The following is a 19,813-nucleotide window of genomic DNA, read 5'->3' as shown; positions in this document are numbered from 1 at the left end:
GGGCGCAGCGCCACCCACCTAAAAAAAAAAAAAAAAAAAAAAAAAAAAAACCTCTCAAAAAAAAAAAAATATCAAAACAGTCTTCATTTACCACAGGTTTCTGTTTTCCAACCTTTCTTTGACAAGATATGTCATCTTGACAAGCAAGTTAGCATAAATGACTTACAATTCTCTGAACCCTGTATTTAATGCAGTCAGGACCCTGCACTTCAAATTGTCATGCACCGTTCTTGTGTTTCAAAGATGTCACTCTCTTATCTGAGGGATATTATCTCCTTGAGTGTAAATTCTTTTGATATTTGTCTTTAGGTGTCAGCATCAACATGTGTGATCTTTGATCACTAACCTAATCTTTTATGGAGCTGTAAACAGATGGTAACAAAGCAAGAATTGTGTTTTGATTGATAGATTGCTATTTTGTGAACCTGAGATTCAGGCAATGACTTCGAGGGTAGCTCATGACTTCTATCATTTAGGATCAAACCCAAACTTTCACTCTTGCAGCATTTAAATAAAAATTCTTTAATTTTCTCAGCTATGTATGGCATTCAGCAGTTTTCAAATTTAATCTTCAGAGCAGTTATTCTCCAAAGACAGATTAAATGACTAATATTTGAACAGTTTCCCTCTTACATATGAAAACAGTAGACTCTGAAATGATATAATGAAGGGTTAAATGGCAGTTTCAAAAATCCATTAAAACTTTAAACATTTAGGACCTATCTGCATCCATGAACTGGTGTGAATTTAATAAAACTAGGCAGACTGTAATGCTAAGCTTTCCTTCAATATTGTCCCATAAGACTGATGGCTGAAAAGTCCTGACATAGCAAGTCAAGATAGCTAAACGCCTATGATCTACAAGTATCATGTCCTTGGAAAATAGCCAAATTATTGGTAATAGCAAACATATAGGAAATAAGCTATGTATTAAACAAGATAGAACATTGTAACAAACAATGTATATGCATACAGTGGACTATTACACATGCCAAAATTTTACTTTAACATACTTGTTCTTCACTGTGTAAAATTTTACATCATCATTTTCAATAGAGAACTGTACATTCTTTTTTTCTGGAATGTCTGAAGGCTTAACAGAAGATGACAGCTGCAAGTATTTACATACCTAACCAGTAGCTATGGACCTGAAGGCACCATTGTACATATTATATAGATGCACTTGGAGCCTGAATCTGAGCTCATTCCAGTGGAAATACATCAAATTTTCAGCTGAGTTAAGCAATGCATGAAAGAAAAATTTCCATCATACAAACAAGTATGTTAATATACATATGTTTTGCTGTTGTTGATAAAAAAAGACATACTGAAAGAACTGCAAAGAAAATTTTAAAGTATTCTAAATTGCCATTATAAATAATGAATATTTCCTTTCCTGCATCTAAAATGCACCCAGTTATAATTAACCAGAATATATCATATTATATTTGCTTGCATCCATCTTAATGCATTTGACTGAGATTCTCATAAAACAAAACAAAAACAAAACAAAACAAAACACAAACAAGCAGTCAAAGCAGGTGCTGGCAGAGTAAACTTTTCTAATAAATCTTATTGCAATGCAAATTTACATTCCACTGTTGTATATATAAAGGATAATTTGGACAGATGTTTAACTGACTTTGCTTATTAAAATTCACCATAAATGAACTGTCAAATTCAAACTGCTCTAAGCACAAAAGCCAACAAAGTCAAGTTAAAGTAAGTAAGGCTAAAAAGATTAGTGCATCTTCATAAGCGAAAATATTTTAAATAATTAAATGAAGGGCAGCCTTGTATGTGACAAATAAGATAAAATAATCACTTGAATGTGACCTCCCACGTACTTCTTTTAATTATATCTTTTATTTCCATGAAGAAAAAGGAGGGAAAAAAGTAAATATGTGTGTGTTGTTTATTTGTATTCTGAGAGAAGCAATATTTTCTCTTCCCATATGTCAGGGAGCACATGTGCTCCTCTGTGTTTACATATCAAGAAGGGATGTTTAGCTCCATTTCAGGAAGGAACAGCAGGAGCACCTGTAAGCCTCCTCACTTTTCCAGGAGAGAGGAGTGACTTGACTCACTACTGCATTTGAGAGAGGGCAATGAACATGAGGATTCTGCCCCTGCGAACTCGCTCTGAGATCAGTCTGCCAGCAGAGAGGGGACCTGTGGTGCTGGTGTCAGTCAGCTTTCAGCACTGCCTGTGGCTTGGTAAAGTTCTCATCTGGAATCCACGATGGGAGACCCACTGGGCCACAGGTTCATTCCTCCTTTTACAGTTTAGTTTCATCAGGAATATAGCTGAATTTTGTATCTCTGTCCAGAGGTTATTGAAGAAGAGTGCTACTTATTGCCCTGTTTAATCTACATGAATGTGTTGCCAAAACATGACCACAATTATGTGAATTAAATCTTGGTGGTTAAGGGAGCCAGATCCCACAGGACTGACTACATGGTTCAAATCCCAGACCTGGTGGCTTGGAACACACCAGGCATGTGTGTATGCATGCACAAAATTTCAACAGGATACAATGGAGGGGAAGGGGTTGATGCATGTTCATACTCCAGCGGGAATTGTTTTTGCCCTAGTGAGTGCACATACATTCTGGCAAATTCAAAACAAAACATAAACAAAAAACCTCTTCTTCCTTTAAATTGAAATAGCATATAAAACACTTCTGAACAAAGCCTCTCTTCGTTTTCCACCTCCTATTACTCTGTGAATGTAACCATTTTATATGTATTGCATTGTTTCTAATATTTTGTATTCTGTTTTTGTTTTGCCTTTGTTTTTTAATTGTTTCAAATAGGAAGATAAATCTAGTTACTCCCTTTTGTCCAAAATGGAAGAGCTCATTATTTCTTTATTTTTCCTGTTTCTAATCTATCCATCCATAGTTGTTCTCAATAGAGATATTAAAAATCTTTGAATAATATTTGCCAAATATTCAAATACATCAGATAATTTATTCATTAAATTTAACTTTCTGGAGCTCTCCTGAGAGCTCTTCATCCTCCTGATCCAGTCCAGCCTAGTCATGTTCAAGGGCTGTTTTGTGACTCTCTGTCTCGGTTTTTATCCTTGTCTATGTATAATTCCTATTTGTCTGGACACCATACCATCCTTAGTCTAGGTTATTTTCTTATTTTTGCTGAATCACAATTTCTAGAATATGTGAAAGGTAAACTTGTATGAGCTCTCAAATGTTTGAAAATATCTTTATTATGCCTCATCTATAATGTTCTCAAAAGAAATCATCCTTCCTTGTAATTTTGAAGCATTGTTCCATTGTGTTTTAGCTTTTAGAATTCTCTTGAGAAGTACAACAATTTACTAATTGGCTAATTAAGTATGTGTTTCAATCTTGTTTATCTCTGTGAGTACTCTTTTATTATTATTATTATATTTTTATTTGCCAGAGAACCCATGTTCTCTCTGAAGAAAGAGAGAGAGAGGAAAATGGGAAAATGAGAAAGCAACCCAAGGGGGATGGTCACATTACAATCTCTTCTCAGTTTCTCTCTTTTTTCAAGATTTTGTGCATGCATGTATGTGTGATTTGTGTGTTTCTCAAGATATGGGGTCTGGGACTCAAACCATTCAACTTGCCATGTGGGATCCAATTGCCTTCACCACGCCATCAGCTTGACAGAACATTCTTCTTACGCTACTTTTACCTAATTGTTAAAATTTCCATATTATTCCACATTTTTCATTTGTTCTGTATTTGAACTTCAACATATTGGGCTGTTGGAGAAGTCACGACACATATTTTCTATACGAAAGTACATCGTCACTTTTCTGATAACCCAATATTTATTTGCTAAATCTGGCAACACTATATGAATGTTATTCTACTGTCTCTCAGATTCGATTTCTCCAGAGATTAAAACAATTATTTTTGTCTCCCATGTGGAATATGTGGGCACAGGACTTATGAAGAGAAAAGGAAGGAAGTCAATAGGGAGATGAAGTATTCCCTGTGCACACCTAGAAACCAAAGAACACACTCACCTGTATTTTGAAACCCTTTTCAAAAGCACTGTCCCTGAACCGTCTGAGGCTTCTAGGTTCTACAGTGCTAGTGAACTTTCGACATTTTCCTTTGGATATGTTTCTCCAGTCTTCTCATTTATCACTCACTCTTCTCACTCTTCCACTTAATGGAAAATTTCTTCCCACTATTGTTCCTTTCCTGTTATCCTAATACTAGGGATTTCTACCACTTTATTAGCATCTAACTAGAAGTTGGGAAGTGAGATGTGTTAAAGAGATGTTCAATGTAAAAAAAAAAAAAAGAGATGTTCAATGTACAAGTTTTATCAAAAGTTACAGGCATAGTTTTGAACATGAATTAGTTATTGATAAAAATCACTGAAATAAATGAAAATATTTTAAAGCTTTCTTATAAATCATTCTCTTATAATATATTTACAAATAGTCTCATCCAAAGACTATTATTGGAACATCAGCCACAGCAGTAAACCTAGACCTGGGATGAAACTTGACTTCCTAAACTTCCTAATGTCATAAGGAAGGCTGGACTGATGGCTACAAATGAGCTGAATATAATGACGAGCACTTATTCTGTCAGTGTCACTGTGCCGTGTGTATGTAGGATTAAAGGAATACATTTAGGGGAGGCTGGCAGGTGGCATGGTGGTTAAGGTGCTGACATCCCACATGGCAGCCATGGTTCAAGTCCTGGACCTGGTGGCTTACTTTCTCACCTTCCTTCTCTCTCTTTCTGCTCAAATGAAGAAAAAAAAATAATGAATAAAATAATTCTTCAAAACAAAACAGAAAGAAATATGTTTAAGTGTCATGGACAGAAGCCTTGTTCTGCTAACTGCAGTTGTAAGTGAGGCATTTGGAAAATGTGCATTTAAAAGATGGAGGGTACAAGTTCCATTTGCACAAGGATAGTATGAGATGCTCCAGGAATGCACGCCCCAGTGAAACTGATAAAATTTATGAAAAAGAAAAAAAATAACAATTTAAATTCTTCAGAAATGGACTCAAGTACAAGAATAAATACATATTTAAGAAAACCTACTAACATTTAGTAAGAATACTGAACCTAAGATACTTCAACTAAGATCTGTGCCATTCTATTCTCCTTCCAGGTTAGGCTGGTACCTGCAGTAAAGGTCTGCCTCCTACCATGTTCCCAGTCAGGTATCTCTATTCAGGGAGGCCAGGAGAGCAACATTTAGTATCCTGCCACAACTACTGTTGCTGAGGCTAAGTTTACAGAGTGAGGCTGAGAGACAGGGGCTCCTTGCTTCTTCCCTGTTTCCATTTATAGAGCAGAGGTTCTTCCTAAATTGGGCACCACGGACAATACTGTGCTGTGTATGTTCCCATGGCTCATGACATGAGAGTCCATGCCAAAACAGGCCAACTGAGGAGACCTACATCTACATTTCCACATCTTCTAAAAAATCAGCACCTGCATTGGGTGTCGATAGAAAGGAAATATATATTTTTTTCTTTTTTTTTTTCATTATCACCTCCATTGCTTAGAGATTTTGTTCTGAGAGAAGAAGCACTATGCAGAATAAAGAACTCCAATATCTTCTTAAATAATTTATGTTATTTATAAAAGAAATAAAGAAGTTCAAACCTAAGGGCACTTGTAAACACAGTGGAATTTGTGATTTAGAAAGTAACTGGGCAGGGATAGATTAATCAGACATAGAGAGAGATAGCTGGGGAGAGCCCTCCTAGGGCCAGAAGATATTTTTTTGTTGTTGGAGGAAATTATGGCAGGTTTACCTTTTATCCTAATGGTGCTTAAATAAGAATAAAACGGAAATAAACACAAAGAGGCCTCAGGTTGTTGGTCACAGGGTTGCTCTGAGTCTGTGTTCTTCCTTCTCCTTTGCTGTGAGAGCTCTGTGACCATTTCCGTCTCTATAGCAGGGAGCTTGGAGGTTAGCGTCACACTGTCATAGTCAAACTCCTCATCAAGTGAGAAGGGCTTCATCTCCAAAAGTCTCTTCTTGTTTGTCTATTCTTTTATAGTGGGCTTCGGCTTCACTTCCGGGCTGAGAAGCTGGGCCACTAGTGGAATACAAGAAGGAATGAAGGTGCTTACTTCCTCCTCCACTTCTCCTGGAAGCAGCAAATCCTTGCTCATTTGGGGCTTATTCTCTTCATCAGAGTCCATGTCCTAATCTTTTAAGTCTAGGAAATTATCTCCCTTTACCTTTCCTGCCTGATTCAGATCACCTTGACAGGAACTGTCAATATTTTGGCCTTCATCCATCACTATCTGCTCCTCTGAACATTGTGATGAAGTGAAAAAAAATGTTTTTAATTTATGTTTTTAACTTTATTTACATTTAATCACATATCTTTACAGTACACATTTCTTTCTCCAACACAAATACCATGTATGTCAGTCAAGACAAAGATATTACTATATACATTATCATCAGCAAATAGCTTCTCATTTTTTGTCAATTAAGCATACTTTTACAGGTTTTTTCTTCCCTTTTCCCCTCCTTCCCTTCCATACTAAACTTTTCTTTTTCATATATTATTGATTCACAAAAGATCTTACACTAAAAGTACGGACAAAGCTAGAATCTAGTGACAGGTGCACTGTAGTTTTCTTCGGAAACATTTTTTCCCTCTCCATCCCCTTTACTAAAGAGAGGTATAAACTAACTTATTTGAAAAAAAAATTAATCTCAACTTGATCTGTTATTTGCACAAAAAGCCCAGAATTTAATTTCTGATGCAAGGAAACAGATACTATTGTATTACTGAACTTATGCAAATAACTGTTCTGCTACAAAATAAGAATGCTCACAAATATTTTCCAATTGCAAAGGGTTAAGGAAGGGAGAAAAGTTTGTTTCAATTAAAAATACATATTTTTTAACAAATTGCTGAACTCAACAACTCAATAGAAAACAAAAATCCTTAAATCTGGAAGAGAAACTGTAGAAGATAATCAGTAATGTTTTAGAAAAAAGTCATAGAATTCTATTCACCAGTTCAGTCTCATGTAATCTCTCTTTGGTGGAATTGTCAGTGTTACCGTGGTCTGACCTTTCCATTAACATTCGTTATTATTGATATTTCAGAACTTGCCCTTACCATTAAGTTGGCCTTTTCCTTGGTCATTTTTTGTTCTCTTCTGTGTCTGTCTGTCTTTAGTCTTCCTAGTAAAGTACTCTCTTCAGAACTTCTCAAAGTGCTGGTCTGATGTTGATAAATTCTTTCAGGTTTTATCTTAGGATGTTTTTATCTTTTCTTCCCATATGAAGAGTAATCTTGCTGGATATAGTATTTTTGGTTGAAATAGTTTTTCACTCAACACTTTGAATATATTTTCCCATTCTTTCCTTGCTCGCCTTGTTTCTGATGAGGTCCGATGTTAGCCTGATGGGATATTCTTTGAAAGTAACCTAATGTTTCTCTCTTGCCAATTTTAGTATCTTGTCTCTGTCTGTGATTTTGGTCAGTCTCACTGTGTTGTGCCTTGGAGAAGATCTTCTTGGGTTATTCTGCCTGGGGTTCTTTGTATTTCTTGGGTCTGGATATTTGAATGCCTCTCTAGGTTTGGAAAGTTTCTTCCAGGATTTCATGGAATAGATTTATCAATGTCCTGATTAGTTTCTTCAGGTTCTGGGATACTGATTATCTAGATGTTGGGGTGTCTAACGGTATAAAGTATCACTAGTATATTATTCTCCTTTTGTGCAGTTATATTCTCAGTCTTCTTAGTGAATTTTTCTAGGTCAGAGTTTCTGCCTTTTACATCTAAGATTCGATCTTCTGCATGATCTAATCTACTTTTAATACATTCAAGGGAGGTTTTGATTTCCAGTATCACAGCTTTCATCTCTAACAGTTCAGTTTGATTCTTTTTTATGGTGTATTTCTTCTTTCAGATATGGTAGAACTTCCTCATCTCCTGGAACTAGTTCTCTTTTCTTCTTCATTTTCTGGAATTTGCTGTTTCTCTTCTCTTGCATTTCTGTTGTCTTTGTCACTATGAATATCCCAAATTCTTTATCTGATATTTCCACAAATTCCATTGTACTATCTTTGGTTGATGAAGGGCTGTTCTTTTCCCTTGGCGAGGGGGAGAAATATTTTCTTAATTTTTCCATATTTCTTGTGTCTTTGTGGTAGTTTCTGGTCATCTGATGGAGTATATGTTACTTCCTACCTTCTCAAAGTTAATTCTGAGTGCTAGAGGAGTGTAGAAGGAGATGACCTGCAATATTTTTGTAGTTCCATTTCCCTGATCCTCACCAAGCAACCCGTGTTTCTGTCAATGGAACTGGCTTTTCACTAGGTGTTGGGCCAGGAGAGTTTTGGGAAGAGGCTTTCTGGTTAAAGGGGCAGGGCTAGGCCCACCTCAGATGCACATGGATTCTGGCTTTTCTCTGGGTGTTGGGCCAGATGGAGAGCTTTAGGACCAAGGTGGTTGTATTTCTAAGAAGGTAGTCACTTGGTGCATTTGATGAGAACATTTTACAGAGGTAAATATGCATTCTGCAGAACTGGTTCCAAGTGGCCCCCTTCTGCTCACATTATCCTCTTTAGAAAGATGACTAAAAGTGCTCAGAAATTCTTTATGGTTGCTCAAGATAATTAACAAACTTAACCAATACTTCAATTATTTGATCTTCATTCATCATCTCCAATCTTGGCATCTGCAAACATTCCTATTCATGAGGCCACTTTATTTCCCAATCCTTAGTTTTCCATCTTGGCTCCCATCTAGTCACTTGGTGCCCTTGGAGTCTTTATTCAGAGAGACATCATAGGAGTCCCCTCTCCTGGAGTCGAGTCAGAACACATTTTAGACACTGATTTCTGGAACTTTCCTTTAAAAGAAGCTTGAATTTGATGGGCTCATTTGAATAAATTTTGATAACAACATAGCAGTCAGCCAGCAATTATTGAAATTTTAGGGCATGTACAGGGGAAGAGAGTCATAAAAGCATTGCCCAGTCACTGGTCACTTAGAGAAACTGGCCACACACAGGCCACAGCCCCTGAGGAGCAACACTAGAGCTTTCAGTGTGTGTGGAACTGGGTGACCAGGGGTGGGGAAAGGAGGGTCAGGATGAATGAAAAGTAATAACGAGGCCAGGGATGGTAGAATGTCCAAAACACCCAGTTTCTAAAATATATTATTAAAGATGTCCTGATTCCAAAAACAAATAAATATGAGACATGCAAAGAAACAGGAACATTTGAACTGTACACGAAAAACAACAACAAAATAGGCAGGTAAAACTGCCTGGCAGAGTGACTTAATGTCAGATTAAAAGAGAAAGAAGAAAGATTTTAAGGTTGCAAGTACACATATGTTTATAGAACTAAGGTAAAGCATATTAAAGAAGGAAAGAAAGATCTGATGACAATGTAAGAAATATGGAACATCTAAAAAGAGATAAAATTATATAATTAAAAGAATCAAATGGAAATTATGGAGGTGAAAAGAACAATAAAAGAAATTTAAAATTTACCACAATGTCCCCCAAAGTACACTTGTACTAGCAGAAGAATTAGACAACTTTATGATAAAAAGTATGCAACCTAAAAACAGAGAGAAAAAAATAAAAAGAATGAACATTAAGCACACTACAGATGGAAAATAGGAGTACCAGAAACAGAGGCAAGAAAGAAAGGAGCATGAAAAATACTTAAATTATAATTGAAAACTTCTTATAGTTATTAAAAAGCATTAATCTACTTATCTGGAAATTTCAATAAATTTTAAGTAGGATAAAATGTAAAGATCCAAAAATAGAACCACCATAGTTACATTGCTGAAAGCAAATCTTGAAGGAAAGAGAGTCATGGTGGAGCAATGGCTCACGTTTCATTGAAAACAATGAAAACTTGGGAACCAGCGGTTAGTGTAATGACTATGTCGCTGGACTCCCACGTAGTCGACCGCGGTTCGTGTTCCAGACCCGGTGGCTTAAAACTCACGCTGGGCGTGCGTGCATGCGTGCCCAAGATCCTGAGCGGAGAATGGAACGGAGGAGAAGGGATTGCAGCGTGACCATCCCCTCTGGGGGGTGATTTCTCGCTTTCTGTCTCTATGTCTCTCTCTGTCTGGCGAGCACACGTGCCCTACAGCGAAAATCTCTCCCAAAAAAAAAAAAAACAATAAAACTAAAAGACAGTGGGATAATATATTTAAAGTGCTCAAAGGAGAGTAATAATAACTGTCACACAAAATTTCATATCCAGGAAAACTATCTTTCAAGAATGAAGGCAGAACGAAGACACTCTCAAATAGACAAAAAAAGTGATACGGTTTTTGCTATTAGGCTGGCCTTACAGGCAATGATGAAAGGGGTCTCTCAGACTGAAAGCAAGTGAACCTTAGACAATAACAAGAGTCAACATGAAAAATCAAAGTGCAATAGTAGAAGGAATTGTGTAATTATAAAGACTGTACATATGAAATAATATTTCTTATTCTTACAGTTGATAAAAATCACATTTATAAAACCATAACACTTAGAAATGAAATATACTTACCAATAAGCTCACAAAGAAGAAGAATAAGAGAAAAACAGTGTTGCATTGTGTTGGTTTGAAAAAATACATAAAGTTTTTGCATAAATATTAGCTTTTATCTTCTGGAATGTCTGGAGAATTTTAAACAAATGTTAAGAGAACAGACTACAGATGAGTAGTCTCTTTGTATGTATTTGTGACATATTAATGAGAATATTTTTTAGCCCTGTTTGTACTTTACATGATAGAGTTATTTGTTTCAGGCATTAGATTTTAATCAAATACACAAATTAATTAAAGGGTAGGGTGCTGCCACTACTCATACAGAAATAATTAGTGGTGATCTGTAAGGAAACTGATGTCAGCAGTTAAAAACCTGAAATGATTAAATTTGGTACAATTGTTATGGTTGGCAATTTGGTAGGCAGTCCGTGTTCTTAATAAGACTTCAGTTCTGTGGAAAGTGTTTGGAAACAAATGGAATGGTAGTGTTTTTGACATACGTATTCTGCTTTTACTAGAATAAGAGAGATGAGCATGGGCAGTTTCCAGGGAGAAATGTAAAAGAATAAAGTACAGTGATTAGATTGGGAATCCCAACTTGTTTAAGGTCCTACATCTTATAAACAAGACAAAAACTGTTTGGGTTAGAAATGTCCAGAGTTTCCCACTTGACAAGGTCACTTGGCCTTGTGACCAAGTGCAAACTGAACGACTTTCCCTCTCACTCCTCTCTAAAGCTCCATGTTGGAAGAGAATGAAAAGGACCAATAAAATTAACAGGTCTCAAGCAGACCTGAAATTTATATCTAGGAAAACGCTTGGTGAGGTTACTAGACCATAGAAATTTCTAGGGAAAAATGGATCAGATACCTGCTGTTTTTCTTTAAAAAAAATTAATAGTGGTTCATCTCCTTAAGTGTTAAACCATACTTTTGCCTCTAAACTTTCATTAGAACATAAGCAGTTGAAAAGTGTGTGGCCTTCAGGGAAGCATAGTTCCCGGTGAACACTTCAGATAATTCTTTGAAGGATGATGAACAAAAAGGACTTCACTTGAGATGGGAAGATGAATGCACATTCACAGACTCACCCACACACACTATACCCAAGGCATTGCAGAGACTTAGCAATATATTTCTCCCAACAGAGCAGAATGAGGGTCTAATTAAGGAACTTCTACCCACAATGAAGAATGCTTTCATGAAGGGTACTCAGAAGGATTGCATGACTATTATAAACTAGCAATTGTTGTATGTACCATTTAGCTTGTACTCTTCTGCAAGGGAGCGTCTGTCATGGTTGTTTTCTCATTGTTCGGCATTATATCCTGAATGAGCAGGACAAATGACTTCATGTTAATTCATAGCTTGAGAATTCATCATCAAGCAAACCCCTGGACCTGAGAATGGCACAGTTCTGGATATTTGGGACTTTGGTAATGATTTGGGGTTGTGTGAATGTCATTAAGACCTGACTTGTCTCCTTCAGGGCCCAGACTTTCCTACAATTTTGGAAGTTGATTGACAAATGACGTGTTGTAGTCAATGAATGCTGGCAGAAGTTATGAGTTCCATGTCCTGGAACTGCCATTGTGATCGTGGGAACATATGAAGGATGAAACGTCCCCCTATCTGTCTCCTAAATGATCTCAATAATCAGAGCCCCTGCTGAGTTGTGTTGGATAGGTATTGTGATTGAGAAATAAAGTTAAACAGGGTCAAGCTACTGAGGCATTGCTATTATTTGTTAGCAACCGTCACCTAGATTATTTTAATTAGCTCTGAGTCCCTTGAAAGAAAAATAATCATCATCTGTCTGGGAAATGAGGTGGCCAGAAGGCCAAACTGGCAAACCATAGGGGGAAAACCTGGTTATCCTTTTGTCTAGCTGTCTTCCTTCTCTTCTGGTCACACAGTTGCACTGAAGTATCCAGCTTCTGTGGCACATAGACATGGCCACGTAACTTAATTCCAGACATTGAAATGTGAATAAAAATGTGTCCCACTAACCATACGGCCTTTACTCTTGCACATTTGATAAATACAGCTTTCTTTTCTGTCAGCCAGTTCTATGAGAGAGCTCTACACTCTCTTCTCAGAGTGTAGCTCAGAACTTTTAAGCCAGATGTTGAAGACTGAGTCAAAGATAGGTTAACCCTGAGTCACTTATTTAGAATTTGGAGAAGAGTCTCTTTCTAATTAGGAAGACCTGTTTTGGATCTCAATGGACATGAGTGGATTTTTGTGAAGTTTTTTTTGCAGCAGCTAGCATCATGATCCTCTCTATCCATCCCATATACATATGAAGAAAATAAATGCCCAATTTGTGCAATAAATTTTAAGATGATATTAAGGCAGGCTTGAATTGATAGGATATTAGCCTTTTGGGGGGTTTAATATGTTTGAAGAGAGGCAATTCTGCCCATAAATGACAACAGAAAAAAACGGGGGGACACCCAACTGCTTTTTGCTTTTCTTTTTGAATACCAAGCAATTGAGAAATAATTTGATTATTTATATTTGGGAGGGGTAATCTTCAAAAGTGGTAACAAACAGATATGAGAGAAGGGTCATCTTTAAAAAGTTCATGGAAAATACTTATTATGAAAAGAAACCGTGCATGTGTTAGGTGTTGCTTAGGATACAAAGACACAAAAGGGTTAAGGAGGGCCCATGCAATCTCTCTCTTTGTAGCATTTGCCAAATTCAAAACGAAATGGGAAAAACAAGGATGAAAACGTAGCCAGTTAGAGAAGACCAGGCACATATATTGGCTAAAGAAACAAAAAGAAAACAGGATGAAAGGGGACCCGAAAAAGAGGAAGACAGGGCCTGGTAGCTTTTTTCGCTGCTGGCCGGTTCTTCTATGGGATGTATCTTGTACAGTGGGGCTACTTGCCTCCCTTGGCTCTGGCCTGCTCTAGCCATGGAATGTATCCTTATCTTTTTCCTCTTATAAACATTGTTCTAGCTTTTGTCTTGTTCTTTAATTCGGTTTATGATGGGGAAACATGGACTGCATATTTCTCAACCTAACAAACCCATAGACTTTGAAATATTTTACACCAGAATAATATTGAACTTTAGTACTAGTCATTCACAAATTTTTTTAAGTTCCCTTGTATTCTTTTTTTTGCTTATCAAATTTATTTACACATGACTGGCATAAAGTGATTCGTAAATGAAAGCTGTGGAATTATTCAGAATTTAGGTTGCAGAATTAATAAGATCTATAATATGAACTAAATTCTTTGACCTATAAGCCTGCTTAATTTTTCCTCTTACGATACTATCACCTGGGGGCCAGCAGATGACATAGTGGTTACGTTCCTGGACCCCCTCATTGTTGATCAAGGTTCAAGTCCCAAACCTGAAAATCATGCTGGATGCATGTGTGTGCATTTCAGGGTCTGGGAGGAGAATGGAGGAGAAGGGATTGCGGTGTGGCTATCGCTCCCAGGGACGGGGGCGGGGGGGGGGATTGATTTCCCACTTTCCCTCTCTCTCTCTTTCTATCTCTATCTCTCTTTGGTGAGCATATGTGCACTATAAAAATTTTAAAAATAATAGATAAAATTAAATAGCATAATTCTAAAAATCATTTAAAAGGAAAGGTATTAGCATCAACATGGGAACAAAACATAATATGAACATGGGGAGTATTCCTAAAACAGTTGAACTTTGCCTCGTAAATATAAGCCATGAAGTTAAAGAAATTACAATAAAAATTATAAATTTATTGCAATTTAAGTAAGTTAACATTAGTGTTCACGTGAAATGGAAATTATTTTCTTGTGTAATTCAAATAATTTGTTTCTAAGTTGTTTTGTGTATATCTTCTAACAGAGATTTGTTGTGCTATTATTAAATAAACCCCTTGAAGTTTGTTATAAGCAGTTTTGACCTGCAAAAAAGTATGAAATGCTATTATAGGAAGTAAATACATGTGTTATATTACATGTTACTGTGGTTTATTCTTGCAGATAGTAGCACCTGTTTGTTCAGTAGAATTGAACTAGAAATAGAGTATATGACTGATCATTCCTATGAAATGTTATAGAGTCTGGATATTTATGCCATGGTCTATGAAATGTGACAGAGAGTCAATAGATAATGGACTGTTCCACATTGTGCGAGCTCAGGGGAAAGAGCTTCATATAAGTTTATCTACTCCAGTCAAGGTGCTATGTGACAAAAGGCAATGCCAGTTTTATGCAGTTACAGAGAAATGCAAACATAAAACAGCCTTAAGATCTGTTAATGCCCCCCCAAACTAATTTAATAAAAGGACACATTTAACCCGATCAGAATCTCAAGGTAGGTTTCTGTTGGACTACAACTCCTTTCAACATTACAAAGAACAAGTCATTACTGTCTGGAAAGTAAATTATTTATGATTGTTTTCAATATATATATTCCTTGTGCAAAAAGTGTAGATGAAATCTATAGTGCTCCAGGACATAACACTGCCAACCATTCTCCTTCATTTACCTCAAATCATAAAGTCCCTTGATAGAATATCAGGTGTGCCTACTCAAACTGAATTTTAGAGAAAAATATACATGTGCATGGAGGGATAGGGGATGGGACTTGAACATTTAGAAGAATTTGAAGAAACAGGTATATACATATGACACCTTTTTAAAAGTCTCAAGAAAGATGAAAATTCTATATGAACATATTTTGAATTCACAACAGTTATTTTATCTCACAGATAATAGCCTAATTATCCAAGAATGAATTAAGCTTTATTGTGACAGTTTATTGATTCAAAAATGAGACCGAATTGTAAAATCAAATTCAATTTTACTTTAAAGCACAGGGTTTGCCAAACATAAGTATGGGCAAAGCAGGTAGCTAAACCTCAAAATAGTCAGTATAAACCCAGCAGTTCCTATTTTACTTTCTTTGAGGTGGTTTCTTCAAAAAGGCAATATGGATTGTGTTGTAAAACAGAGATATAAAAAGATGACATGAAGAGAGATCACCATAAATAAATAGAAATAGATTTAGAGAAGGAACATATGTAAATGGCTATGTGTTCTTTTAAATGTGTGTGTGTATATTTCTTAACATTGTGGCTAGAATTTATATTTATTAATTGAGGTTTCCAGGATTTCCCTTTGGAAACCATATTACATTTGGACATCCTCTATTTCAGACAGCATCTTGCTTAGCTGTCCAGACCAGCCTTGATGTGTGATCCTCTTACCCTGGTTTCTCTGAGTGGCTGGGATGGTCCATACCACATGCTTGGCCTCCAGGTTGTTCTGGGATTCAAACTCAGGCCTCCCATGTGATTCCAGAGCAGAATGTCAGCAGTGCAAACCAATAGATGAGCACCCAAATACTTTTAACATAAAAATCATTCAAAGTATGCCTAAAAATATTAGAAATTTGGGGCCAGATGGTGCAGCACTAGTAAAACCCAGTTCTCTGTGAAGTTTACTCCCAGGGAAAGGTTCCTGGGTTATGTCTGAAGACATCCTTAAATACACCTAACATATGTGTGCCCATTATCCAGAGATGGCTGAATCTTAAGGTGGATTGTGGTGCCATGAGCCTGTTGGACGTGCTCTCTCTCTCTCGCTCTCTCTCTCTCATTTAGAATTAATAAATTATTTTAGAAAAATAGTATTAGAAACTATCCAGCAATTAGAAAATATTCTACAAGGGTGATTTCAAGGCTACAAAATATTCTATTTCTCCTTGAATTACCCACTAACATAAGCATTCTTCCATGGAACTTCCATGTAATAATGATTACTTTAGTATATTACTAATAATTCTTCCAGTTCTTCTATTCTTTTACCTATATTACTTATAAGTGTTCTGTAATTGTCCTTTCTCCTTCATTTCTTTTTTTCTTTATTCAAAAGTTCACTCACTTACTCATCCATTAAACTATGTCATATACTGAATTGAATGTTGCTCCTCCCCCCAAAAAAATAAGTCCACATCTTATACGCGGTGACTTGTGACAATGGCATTTGGAAAATGAAACTTTGCCAGTGTAATTATGCTAAAAAATTTTTTTCATTTTTTATTTTAAATTTATATATATATTCAATCATATTATTTAGCTTACAAAGTGAACATTTCAATATGTAAACATTTCTCCCCAGTCCAGTTGATCAAAATATCTTCCACTGATAAAACCACATTTTTAAATACGATTATCTAGGATTATCTTGTGGAAATTGGATACCATGGCATATCCTTACAAGAAAGAAAATATCTCCCAATACCATCTCACTGGGTCTCAGTTATGATTGAAGTGTTCTTTTTTTTTCTTTTTTCCTTTTCTGTTTTTGAGGGCAGCAGAGATCAAGCCATACCATACATTTCATTCAGATTCCCTTAATGATACTCTTATATAAACCACAGTTACACATACATACAGAAAGCTGCTGTTGGTACCATGTTATCCACACAGGCATATATCTTAGTCAAATTTTACTAGTTTTCACATGCACATTTTTATATGTCTGTGAAATTTGATATTATCTATATTTCATGTAACCTTTTTGACAATCAGGATATTAGACTTTTCTATCATCATGAATTACATTACCTGTTTCTTCTTGAGTAAATTTACATACTTTATAACTTTCAAGGAATTGGACTACCTCATTTAAATTTACAATTTATTGCCATAGAATTTTTATACTATGATCTTTTTACTCTTTTGATGTCTATGGGAGCAGTAGGAAGGCCTCTCACTCATTCATGTTTTGGTAATTTGTCTTCTTTTTATGTCTTAGTTATATGTTTTTATTAATCCATTTTATTGATCTTTTAATTTTTCTTCATTGGTTTTAGATATTTAATTTCACTAATTTTTATTCTTATTATTACTTTATCCTTCCTACTGATTGGATTGATTTAATTTTCTAGTTCTCTCTCTCTCTCTCTCTCTTTCTCTCTCTCTCTCTTTCTATAGGTTATTTGGTAGAATTTTAGTTTGCTGAACTTAGGTACTTTCCTTTTCTAACATAAGCATTGTATAATATAAATTTCCCACTAAATATTGCTTTTCTATACCCAATAAGTTTGATGTATTTTTTTGAATTTTTATTTAGTTTTAAATATATTCAAATTTTTCTTGCAACTTCCTTTTTGAACTTTGTACTACAGAAGCATATGGCTTAATTTTAAAATAGTTGAAGATATTACTGTGTTACTAATCAGTAGTTTCCTTTCAGTCTGAAAACATACTTTGTTTTATATCTATTCCTTTTAATCCTTGATGTTTTGCTCTATGACTCAAAATACAGTGCATCAAGTAGTGCTCCAGGAACACTTGAAAAGAATGTGCATTCTTTTCTTTTTTTTTTTTTCCTCTGAGTTTGAACACAGTTTCTTTTTCAATTTTTTTTAAAAATAAAGCATAAATTGCAGAACTTTTTTAACAGAGAACTTCACAATCATTTGTCTGTTAAATATTTCTTCCCTTTGTTCCTCCTACTCAACCTCTAACACTCATTCTCTACCATCCACTCCCCTCCCCGGTCTCTGGTATCCACATCTATCCTCTCTACTGTCATTTATTCAGTTATTTCCATTTCTGCCATAGAAGGCACACATTCAGTACATATAGAGTGGGTATATACAGTGTTTATCTTTCAAAAGTCTGGCTCAGTTTACTTAACATCAAGTCCTCTATATTCACCTACTTTGAATCAAATGATAAGTTCTTATTGTTTCTTAGGGCTGAATAATATTCCATGAGTGCCACAGTTTTTCAACACTGTCTTCAATTTTTGGACAGTTAATTTGATTCCACTTCTTAGCAGTTTTGAATAATGCTGCAATAAACATGGATGTGCAATTTTTTTTTTTTTTGACTGAGGATTTTCCTGTCCTTTGGGTAAATAGCAAGATAGATCTATTTGTACATTTTTCAGGATCCTTCATATTTTTTTTCCACAGAGGTTGCACTAATTTACATTCCCACTGGAAGTGTGAGAGTTCCTCTTTCACCATGGCCTTGCCAACACTTGTCGTTCATTATTATTATTATTATTATTATTATTATTATTTTGGAGAGTATTTTTTTGCTATAGGGTGCATGAGTTTGCCAGAAAGAGAGATATAGAAAGCAAGAATCACCCCCTAGAGGGGATGACCACACCAAAACCCTTCTTCTCCACTCTCCTCTTGAGACCTTGGGCACGCATGCACACGTGCCTGGTGTAAATTTAAGCTACCAGGTTCGTTGACTATATGGGAGTTCAGCAACATAGCCATCACACTAACTCCTGGTCCCTCGTTCATTATTTTTTCATCCTAGCCATTCTAACTGGGTTTAAATGGTATTTCATTGTGGATTTAATTTGCATTTCCCTTATGACAAGAATCATTTGAACATTTTTTTTCATATGCCTTTAGGCCCTTTATAACTCTTCCTTGGAGAGTTGTCTGTTCAGCTCAGGTGTTATTCAGGTCAGCTGTTTCTTTACTGATTTTCTGTCTAGAAGTTCTATCAATATTAAAAAAGAAATGTTGAACTCTTCAACTGTAATTGTGGAGTTAACTATTTTTCCCTTTAGATCTACCACCTTTTGTTTCATGTATACTGAAAGTCTATTATTAGATTCATATGCAGTTAGAATCATTCATCTTAGACAATTAATACCTTCATGATTTTGTCATGCCTCTGTCTCTGATCATTCCATTTTCTGAAGCCTACTTTTAGAATAAATAACAGCTTCATCTTTCCTTTATTAGTATGAGGATAGAATATTGTTTTCATTTTGCTTTTTAAACTTCCTATTTTTAAACCTTATAATCACTCAACCCTGCCACTGTAGCATGAAAATAGTCAAAGGCAATGTGAAAATTCTATTTTTTTCCTTATATGGCTTATGGTAGGAATTGGCTTTAATTCTTACTCCCATTTCTATTTAGGTAATATCTATTTATTTATGTATTTATTTACTTAGTTTTACTTGATATCTTGAAATTTACTTTTTGTGCTTGATGTTCAGCACTTTAAATATAATATAGCTAGATGTCATTTTGTTTCCTTCTTTTTTTTTTAGTTTTCTGACCTTATGTCCCACTTATTTGGGAACATTATGGGCCATTATTTTAAAAAATCGTTCTTACTTTTCTTTCTTCTTCAAGAATTCCAAATATGCACGTATTAAGCAGCTTGATATTGGCCTACAGCTCTTATGTCCTCTGTTCTGGTAGTGGTGGTTTTACTTTTCCTCTTTCTTAGCATTCTGTTTTAGTTAGAATAATTTTATTCACCTGACTTTTTTCTTAACTGGTTTGCACACTGATGAGTGAA

General features: G+C 35.6%; 1 pseudogene; it reads right to left on the bottom strand.

Annotated features, from left to right (window-relative positions):
* The window catches only part of LOC102503086 (uncharacterized protein C11orf74-like), an 80,806-nt pseudogene extending 64,538 nt beyond the window's left edge, over positions 1 to 16,268 (bottom strand).
* Positions 16,269 to 19,813: the final 3,545 nt, after the last annotated feature.

This window comes from Tupaia chinensis, unplaced genomic scaffold (genome assembly GCF_000334495.1).
Source record: "Tupaia chinensis unplaced genomic scaffold, TupChi_1.0 Scaffold000281_1, whole genome shotgun sequence".
NCBI lineage: Eukaryota > Metazoa > Chordata > Mammalia > Scandentia > Tupaiidae > Tupaia > Tupaia belangeri.
The sequence above is the reverse complement of the archived record's forward strand: the minus strand, read 5'-3'. Positions and strand labels throughout refer to the sequence as shown.